This window comes from Montipora foliosa, chromosome 6, assembly GCF_036669935.1.
Source record: "Montipora foliosa isolate CH-2021 chromosome 6, ASM3666993v2, whole genome shotgun sequence".
Lineage (NCBI taxonomy): Eukaryota > Metazoa > Cnidaria > Anthozoa > Scleractinia > Acroporidae > Montipora > Montipora foliosa.
In genome coordinates, this window is record NC_090874.1 from 15,004,380 (window position 1) to 15,013,695 (window position 9,316).

A 9,316-nucleotide genomic window follows, 5' to 3' on the forward strand; every position below is an offset into this window, starting at 1 on the left:
TAGTATCCGCCTAGAAATCTTCTTCTCGTTACTTTTTCCTCATTTGATGAGGACCAGTTTCCGCTTGCCTCCTTCATGCCCAAAAGGAATTCTGGGTAATTCGGCCGTTCCATGATAAGGGAAGACCCCCGATTCTCATTTCATAGATTTTCTTATGAATGTGGAGCCACCCAGTCCTACCGGCAAAATACAGCATCGATTGAAGTTTTTAGCTTTCAAAGCTCGCTCAAATTGTATCGGTAGGTCCTGGAATTCGAACACAGAAAGGCCAGAGAGACAACTTCACTGGTGCTGTGAACCGCCATGTTTACACCAGAGCAATTTAGGCGTTCCAGTCTGCATGAAATCATCTCTCACCTCTGTCTCGAGAAGATTAGACACGCACGATTCTTACGTTACGTTTATGCCCCTGTAGAATCAACCGAAATCTCAACTCCTTGTCAAAAGTTAACCAGCATCTTAATATTTTTGGTAGGCTACAATACTCGTCACATTTGTTGGAACACTCATCGCCGTTTCCTCCTTCCTGAATGGGGGAAGGGGGATGTGGTATAAGCTACGATCTTGTAACACGATGATTCTGACCATTCGCTAAGTGTTCCAACTAAATATGTCTAGTATTGTAGATTCCACATGTCTAATGGCTTGGCAAAGTTTCTTATATTCCCCCCAATGCATTCTTTGACACACGTTTGAACAATAATGGCTGGCATGGCACTATAAACACCGTAAGTATTGATTAGCCCATTCTTCCCACTTCCCACAGTTCACACATTGTTGGGACTGTCCCTGCGTCCCCTGGGCTGCTCCCTGTCCCGCGGGAACGACTCCCGGCCGTTTCCCTGAAGGTTTTCTGACCTTTGAACCCATGGCTGGGGGCACTGATAGATGAAGTACCCACGCTCTAAACATTTATAACAATGGTCACAACGGTACTCCACTCCTTCCCTTTGGCACCTCAGACAACTCCTAGGGCGTACCCGCTCCCGATCTACGAATCTGTACTGGTTTGGGCCGGTGTTACGTTGATGCCCCGGATGGCAGCAAGCCCCGCTTTCATCTCCCTACCTTCAGTAAGTAGATTGACTTTGACTGGTTTTTCTGGGGTCTTACCCTCCGCCGAGCTTTGGTTCTCGCTAGAAGAGGGCAACTGAGCGACTTGTTGCACAACGCCCTGTCTTGTGGGCTGTTCACGCCGAGTGCCAAGTTTTTGCCACCGTTTCATTTCATTGCTAACTGCTACATTCAGCTTCTCGAACAGTTCCTCATCTGTCACTTCGGTACTTTGTAGGTAAGGTTTTACTTACAATTTGATACTGTCACTCCGTAAACCAGTTAGCAATGAGTGTAGGAACATGCACTGGACAAGCTTAGGGTCATATTTCAAATTAAAACCATCTTCTTGTGAGGCTAAGAGTGCCTTCTGCTTAAGATCGAGGAGGCGGACAAGAAACTCCTGTGGGGTTTCACCACCCTCTTGCGCCGCTGAGCTGAGAAGTAGGTACATTTCAGTCGCACCTTTCTCTTGGTAACGTGACCGGAGAATTTTGCGTAGCGTGGCTAGTGTTAAGTCAGGCTTACCTTCAAGGTAGCTTCGCAATCGCAGCCCGGGATTAATTGCCCGAATAACCGCTTCCGTTACTTCTTTCTACTGACAGCCACGATTCAACCCAGCATTAATTTGGTGGGCCAGGCTTGTAAAGCTGAGTCGATCCTTTTGAAGCGAATCTCCAATCTGTCCTGATATTTTAAACTCTTTCTTGAATGATGGGATCGTTGTGGATCCTTTCAATGTGCTATCGCTCGCCTCACGTTGGAAACCTGGTTTCTGTTCCATATCTTTTTCACTCTTGATCTTTGCCGGCGGTTTCTTTTTATCCGCGATCGCTTCCGTAAGTTTCTGTAGTTTTTCGACATTCAGTTCTTCGGCGTCCAGATATTTCGTGATCCGTTGAATCAGGGCAAGGCGGCCCGTCTCCTGCTACAACTCTATTTGTAGCTCTGTACATAGCTCTCGAAGGCTCACTTCGTCCAAGGTGCAAACGGTGGCCCTTAACTCGATCTGCGTTTCTTCTAGTTCCTCCGCCATTCCTTTTCTTGTTTTCTGTCACGTCGGGGTCACCAAATGTTACACTCCAAAGGAAAGTCCGTTTTTATCTGCCTTAATTCGTGCAAACTAATCCAAAACATCAAAATATTCTTTCTCTCTTCGCACACGGGATTCTCTCATCCCCTAATAGTCTGCATCGGGCTTGGCCCAGTCTCTTGCGTACTACTCGTTACATATTAGCTGTAGGAGATTTGTATCAGTTACCGCCAATACGCAGGAAAAGTATTTTTGAAAACTTCAAAAATTATTTTTACCACAATTGCTTGTAATCTCCCAACCTGATTGGCTAATTTGCAGTTGTCGGTAAGAGTCTAGACAACGCTCTACGCGTCCATTTCTCACGCAATGAAATAGCCAATCAGGAACGCCCATTCTGGGAAATAAACCAATCATATTGCGAGAAAGTTACAGACACCGCTTGCTCTTTCTTCGTGTCATGATTTTGGTCACGCTCTAAAATAAAAACTTCTTTTGGCGTTGAATATTGTGGTAAAAAACAAATCGAAAGTGGTTCAGCGTTGTCTGTACTCTTATGGACAAAGATATTCGTCATCACAGTGGTCAAAATGTTGTGGACTCACGAGGCGCACACAACAAATTTCGACCACTGTGATGGCGAATATCTTTGTCGATAAGAGTACGTACAGACAACGCTGAACCACTTTCGATTTATTAATCTTACAATTTGTGCCACCCATGGCAGGTGTTCACAATGATAAAACTAACCGAGATAAGGACATCCTTTTTCTTTCGTTTAGCGTCGAATATGTTTTCTGATATTGCATCGGTCGGTCGGATTGAAAAAAGAAAAAAAAAACTAAAAAAAAAAAAAAAATCATAAGCAGTCTCGGAATCGGAGGCCTGGTACCCCAGCATCATAGCTGTGGAGCCAGGAAAACAACAAAACGTGAACCCAAAATCAATATGGCGGAAGAGTTGGTGGATATTGTTGCAAAATGAAGACTGTGTTGGAGAAAGGATCCACCACCGAAACTCCTATGCGACATAAAAATGGTTTAAAAACGTCGTTACCTCTTTTTACTGGGTTGCCTCATGGCAAACCCAGTCAAGGTCAGCGTTTAGTTTGTTTGTTTTCTTTTTTTTTTTTTTTTAAGTTTTTTTTTTTGTTTCCGTGTCGGTAAAAGTCTTGCCTGTCACTCCCCTGGTAAGTGGTGTCTTTGTGGACAGAGCCTTCTGCGAGTATTTTCTTAGGATCGCGAGGGTAGTGGAACTGCGTAGATTTCTCTGGTGGACACAGTAGAATCATTAACTTAGCCTGCAATGGCGTCGAAAGTCATGTAACGCGAATGGCGTTTTAGTGGATCCTTAAACAAAATATACCCTTATGGAGCTCAATAATGGAAAGTTAGTTGGATAAAATAGGCAGGAATCTCAAAAGCGACGAGCACTGGACTTCGACAACAATCTATCGCCCGTCAAGACGAAATCAAAGTGAGCTATAATATTTACCTGAAGTACATGGTAATTTGACACGATTGAGTTTCTTGTCTTCACGCACGCAATGAAATAGGAAGAGGTTTCGCCTCTAAGAGCAAATATGTTGTTTGTTTCAATAAATATTTCGCTGGAAAAGGATTCTGTGGTATTTTCTGCCTTTGTGAATTATAATATCATGTTGTGTATTGAATTTTCGAGCTTAAGGTTCAAATGTGATATGGGAGAAGAATTTTAGTATTGCTCTGTAAGCAGGAAGGGTTCACAGGCCTGTTGGAAGCGTGCTTGAGTTTCAACAAAATGAGCCCCAAAATCAGTGAAAACTTGTGACGCAGATGAATAATAAAGTAGCTGCTATTTCCAAAATGATGGAATTACCTGGTGATAAATAACGTTGTACGCGTCTTGACTTTGCATAAACAAGAGTTGGGCGATTGTGATCTTTGTTTTGACTTCGCTCATTTCATTGTCAAACTTTATAACACTTGACAGAAAAAGAAACTTACAAAAACCCGGTATCTTGCCATCATTTGACACAGACGCTTCACTGTTTGGCGAGTAAACATGCCGCGGTAACTTAATCACGGCGCCCGCTGAATTCCGGCCATGTCACTTTCGATTTTGCAATTTACTTGAACGTAGCAAAAATCTCCCAAAATGTTTGTCGCTGATCGTAACTTTTTATATTCTATATTCACGGTTCAAAATTAATGTTGTTTTCATGTCGTAAATATTTTATTCTCGATCGGTCGTCCGGGAAACTTCCTTCTGCTCTTTCTGAAAACTGTGTATCAATAGTTATTTGCTTTTTCATCAATATTTGTTTTGCATAAAGCAAGCTAACAGAATCTGTACCTTGCTGAGTTCGCATTTGTTAGCGTTAATAGTATTTTCGGTCAGATGTTTCTGTTTTTATGAGAGGTTTATTGTTTTGGTCTCCCATCCTAACACTAACCCCGCGAAACAGGGCTTGACTTCAGTGAAGTTTAGTATTACAAAGCTTTCAGATGCTCAGAGGGCACACTTGTGGTGAAAAGAAGTTGTGAGGGAACTTGAAAATTATCAACATGTCAGCCCAGAAGCCAATGTTTCTCACTTCTCTTTTATTTGTTATTCTTCAGAGACTGGAATGCTGTATTTCAATACCACACAATTCAGTGCCTTCTGATTTTCTGTAGCACGTACCACAGGCAACGCAGTGTATGCTTCACAGAAGCATCTAGTTATATATAGTTTGAAAATGCCAAAAATTTGGGTCAGTCGGACGACGCTAAACGGAGAAAAAAAAAGGGGATGGCCTAATGAGATAAAAAGATGATCAGCACTTCACAGAACGTTTAAACTGGTTCACAAACAGAGGAGGATATAAACTTCAATATCCCCATTAGCTGAATATTATCCATCTGACGCACTTCACATTTGGGCAGAAAAATTATCCTGTTAATGAACACAACTATATCTACATGGCTCAGACTACACTTTTTTCTGGTGTCGTGTTACAGCTCAAGAGATCACTAAATAATCACATGATAATCACAAGCGGGGTTGTGGTGTGACACTCAATACCGTCACAACTATGTCAGTACACATCAGGCTTTTTTATCTATTTGTTTGCATTTATTCAGAAGGTTCTGCTGGTTGTGAATTACGTACGCACTGACACGCAAACAATTAACCAATGTTGCTTATCCATCAATTCATTATTTCTGCTTAAGAGCTTGTAACGACTCGAGGAACATTGCAAGGTAATTATTTCAGTAGCTTGATGGGTGTAATGAATAATTTGTTTCTTGTGTGATGGAACTATATACTGCCCTCCATTCTTTCCTTACACATCGAGAAAGTAAATGAGGCATCTTGACTTGTTCCTGAACAGAGGTTCTATTTTTTTTCTGAATACGCTTAGATTCAACATGGAGGGGGTCCGCACAAAGCAAATGACGATTAAGAATGCATTCAATCAGTTTTAATAACCATAACATACCCTTAATGTCTGCTCTCTTTAAAGTCTTACTTAAAGTGAAGCAAGACCAGATCCTCGTATGCATGCGTTCTCATTAAAACTTTGAACCTCGCCGAACGAAACCACTACTTGAGTTGTTCGAAGCAATGGAACGGTCATTTTATCTCGATCCGAGTTCAACTTGAACTGATTCACTGATCAGTTGCGTAGTTTGCTCCAATGTGAAATGACTTCTTCTCCTTCTTCCTGCTCCATTTGTTAGTTCTCTTGAGAAATTTTCAGCTTTCCGCTCCATTTCTACTCTTTTTGCATACTAGGCATAAATGAAAGTTAAAAGTTTTCGTATAAGATTCGATAATGCATGTTAACCACAATCACTCACAATATTTTGCAGTCATTTCTTGTCGTCGAGGACCTCGCATTGATTAGCATCCATTTGGTAAGTTGCTCAATGTTACTCACTTCTTAACAACACGAATAAGTAATTTATATGTGATAAACCAGTACTGATGACTTTTGAGTTTCTGTTGTTTTCTCTTTACTTTGGATCAAGTTAGTTACTATGTCAGAATTTCTTTATGTTTATTTTTTGAAGTGATCACCCTCACTCATGATCAGTTGCGAATGACGCATCCAAATGATTCGCCAGTAAAAATATTGCTTATCCATTAATTTATTCGCAGCCGGATTCATTATCCCTGTTCAAAAGGTTGTAAAGAGGAACACTGCAAGGTGTTGAATAATAGTAAGTAGGTTGCTGGGTGTAATAAGTTATTTGTCGGTTGTGTGATCGAACTATACTGAACTATAGTACCCTTTGTTCTTTCCTTGCACATCGAAAAAGTAAGTACGTGGTGTACCTTGAGCTTTTTTATTTACAGTCATTTGATCTCGCGTGTAAATGATCTGAGTAGTACAAGGTAGGTCAGAATTTATCAGTTTTGAACAATCTTTTGACCCGCCTCACGAGCTTTCGGCGGGTCAAAAAATTGTTCAAAACTGATCAAATTGCTAACCCACCCTATACTACTTGAGGAGGACAACCCAACTTGAGACAGGAAATATGACCGCACTGCTTTGTAAGCGAAGCGACCTATACTGGAGAAAACTTAAATAATGATGAAATGGTATATGAAATGAATCATTAAAACTTAAATAGTCATATAGGAATGGCTGCCCAACCACAAGACAATTTAGTTGCACAAATGAACCAAATGGTTCAACAAAGATTTTGAAGAGTTTCACCACTCAAAAAAAGAACGTGATTTTAATTTTCTTAAGCAATAGGCCTTATTCACGATAGCCGCCATGTTGGTTTTCATATTGTCATGCAAATTAGCCATGCGTTATGCTGGGGGGCAAACATTGAAAAAAAAGCAAATTGCGAAAAATCGGCTCAACGAAATATTGAAATAACATTGCAAAAAGTCCATTTAGTATTTAGAATTAAGTACCTTTTATAAAATTTTTTTATGTTTTGATTGCCTTTGACATTTTGACTTTCTACTTCGTTATCTGCTCATTTTTCACTACAAAAACGTCGAAGTAACTTGTGTAATGATTGTATTTTACTGCTTAGGTGAAAAACATTCAATAAGCGTGAAACAAATCATCTGTGTAGCTAAGGTGTTCGTTATAACCTCTCGAACTTGTGTTGTTTGCCCCCTAAGAAGTGTGTAGCTAATTTGCATGATAATAGCAAATCCAACATGGTGGCCATCGCGAATAAGGTCTATTGGGACAATTACGTGGTGAGGCACCAGATAAAAAAGAAAATAAGCGCAAAAGATATCATAAGACCGTTCAGCAAAGAAATAAGGAGAACACAAGATAACTAATAAATGAGAGACCTGATCCAATATTGAAATACAACCATTCCATGGTACTGAAAATGTGAAATATGATCAACACTATCCGTACATCATATTAGTTTCATAACATTACTCCCAACGTTTTTTATCGCTTTTTTGTATTTTCTTTAATTTGTCTCTCTTGTCCCCGTTTTTAGTTAATCTCTACTGTAATTAAAGAGGGAGTCCTCCTTATTATAAGCCTCCATGGCTTCTTGAGACTTCCTCGCCTTTAATTAAGTGTTTTTCTTGATCCGTTTCATTGTAATAGGAACAAACAAGAGATTATAAAGGTAAGAGAAGTAATCCCTCATACTGGCCCTATTCCCATCGTAATCCCTCTTAGGTTATTTTTAGGTGATATCAATTTTCGCGCGGATAATGTTACCGCGCGCGTTACGTGGAAGTTTCATGGAGGAGGGAAAGTGCAACAAATTTTGTACGATGCCACTCTCCGTTTTCAAAATTGAGTTTCATGGCCTGATAAAATTCATTGTCTGCAAGATACAGGTTTCAAACATACATCCTTGGAATTGCTTAACTGCCTAGTTTGCAGTGATACCAATTTGAAGAATTTCCAATCTATCAAACCGTGTTAAATAATTTTGACATATGCATTTAATATGTTTACCTTGGTTGCATTGCGTTACTTGTCCATTTTAGTGAGCACTTTCTCATCGTCTACAAAATTCTGTCGCTTACAAAACTCGTCTTTGTCAAGATACAGTTTGCAATCATATATCATGGAAATCGGTTAACTGTATAATTCACTCTGATACCAATTTTACGATTGTCTAGTGAAGGAAACCCTGTTAAATAATTTTGTAAAAGGGAGCTATATTTTACGCGTGCGTTGCAAATTGACTTCAATCCGATCTTACGTCTTTAAAAAACGGTGAATTAAAATTTTCCTGTCATGTGTGGTACTGTTTGAAAGCGTTAGCTGTCTTCTTTATGAATATCATAGAATTAAGTCACCATAGTTTAAGTCCGCTAAGAAAATCAAGAACGCGTTGACCAAGTCAGGAATATGTTACATGTGACTGTAGTCCGCGATATTTCATTGTGTACAAAATTCTGTCGCCTATAAAACTCGTTACTTTCAAGATACAAGATGCAAAGATATATCATTCAAATCGCTTAACTGTGTTGTTTACAGTGACACTGTCCAATGTACGAAACCGAGTTTAATAATTTTGAAAGATGCAAGATGCATATTTTAATCCCGGGAAGAAAATCAAGAACGCGTTAAGGCCCGTTCAAACGGTCATGATAGTTGATGATAGTTGATGATAGTTTCAACTATCACGCACGTTTGAACACGAACTATCATTCACTATCATCAACTATCATCAACTATCATGCAGTTTGGACATGTTCAAATTCGACATGATAGTTCATGATAGTTTTTTTCCGTTTGACCGAGCGGATGATAGTGCATGATAGTTTTTCGGTCAGCGGCGGGTTCAATGCAATATGGCTACCGCAAGTTTGCCATCGTCCTTTGGAAATCTCGGGCTCAATAGCCATCAAAATTTCGCTAAATGTCTCATAATTCATCCTCATCATCTCCTTGTACGCTACCGTGTCTTCCGCTCGCAACTCCTCAACTAATCGATACATCCCTTTCTCTTCTCTCCTCCGTATCCACTCTTTCGTCCTTCCTCGTTTGTGGCGGCCCAGCAACTCTTCACGTATGTCATCCTGCATTACAGCCACTAAAATTGTGGCAATAGCTGCTCTTCTCGGTTGATACACAGCCATTTTCGTCACGAAATTCAAATCCCCGCCATATTTGTTTACAATCGCGCGCGGTGGGAGACTAGGTACCAGTTAGCTACGCCAGCACATTGCGCGATTTCGTCAACTATCATGAACTATCATGGACCGTTTGATCGCAAACATGATAGTCAATGATAGTGAATGATAGTTGGAACT

At 40.2% G+C, this 9,316-nt stretch overlaps 1 protein-coding gene across 3 annotated transcripts in view; it reads left to right on the forward strand.

Annotated features, from left to right (window-relative positions):
- The first annotated feature begins 5,152 nt into the window (after positions 1 to 5,152).
- LOC138006799 (tetratricopeptide repeat protein 28-like) overlaps positions 5,153 to 9,316 on the forward strand; it is a 31,233-nt gene continuing 27,069 nt past the window's right edge. For 2 of the 3 annotated variants that reach the window (XM_068853367.1, XM_068853366.1), the window contains exons 1-3: positions 5,153 to 5,310; positions 5,923 to 5,967; positions 6,212 to 6,273. The gene's annotated coding sequence lies outside the window, so the exon portion shown is untranslated. The remainder of the gene's footprint in view (positions 5,311 to 5,922; positions 5,968 to 6,211; positions 6,274 to 9,316) is intronic. The other variant, XM_068853368.1, reaches the window with a different exon arrangement.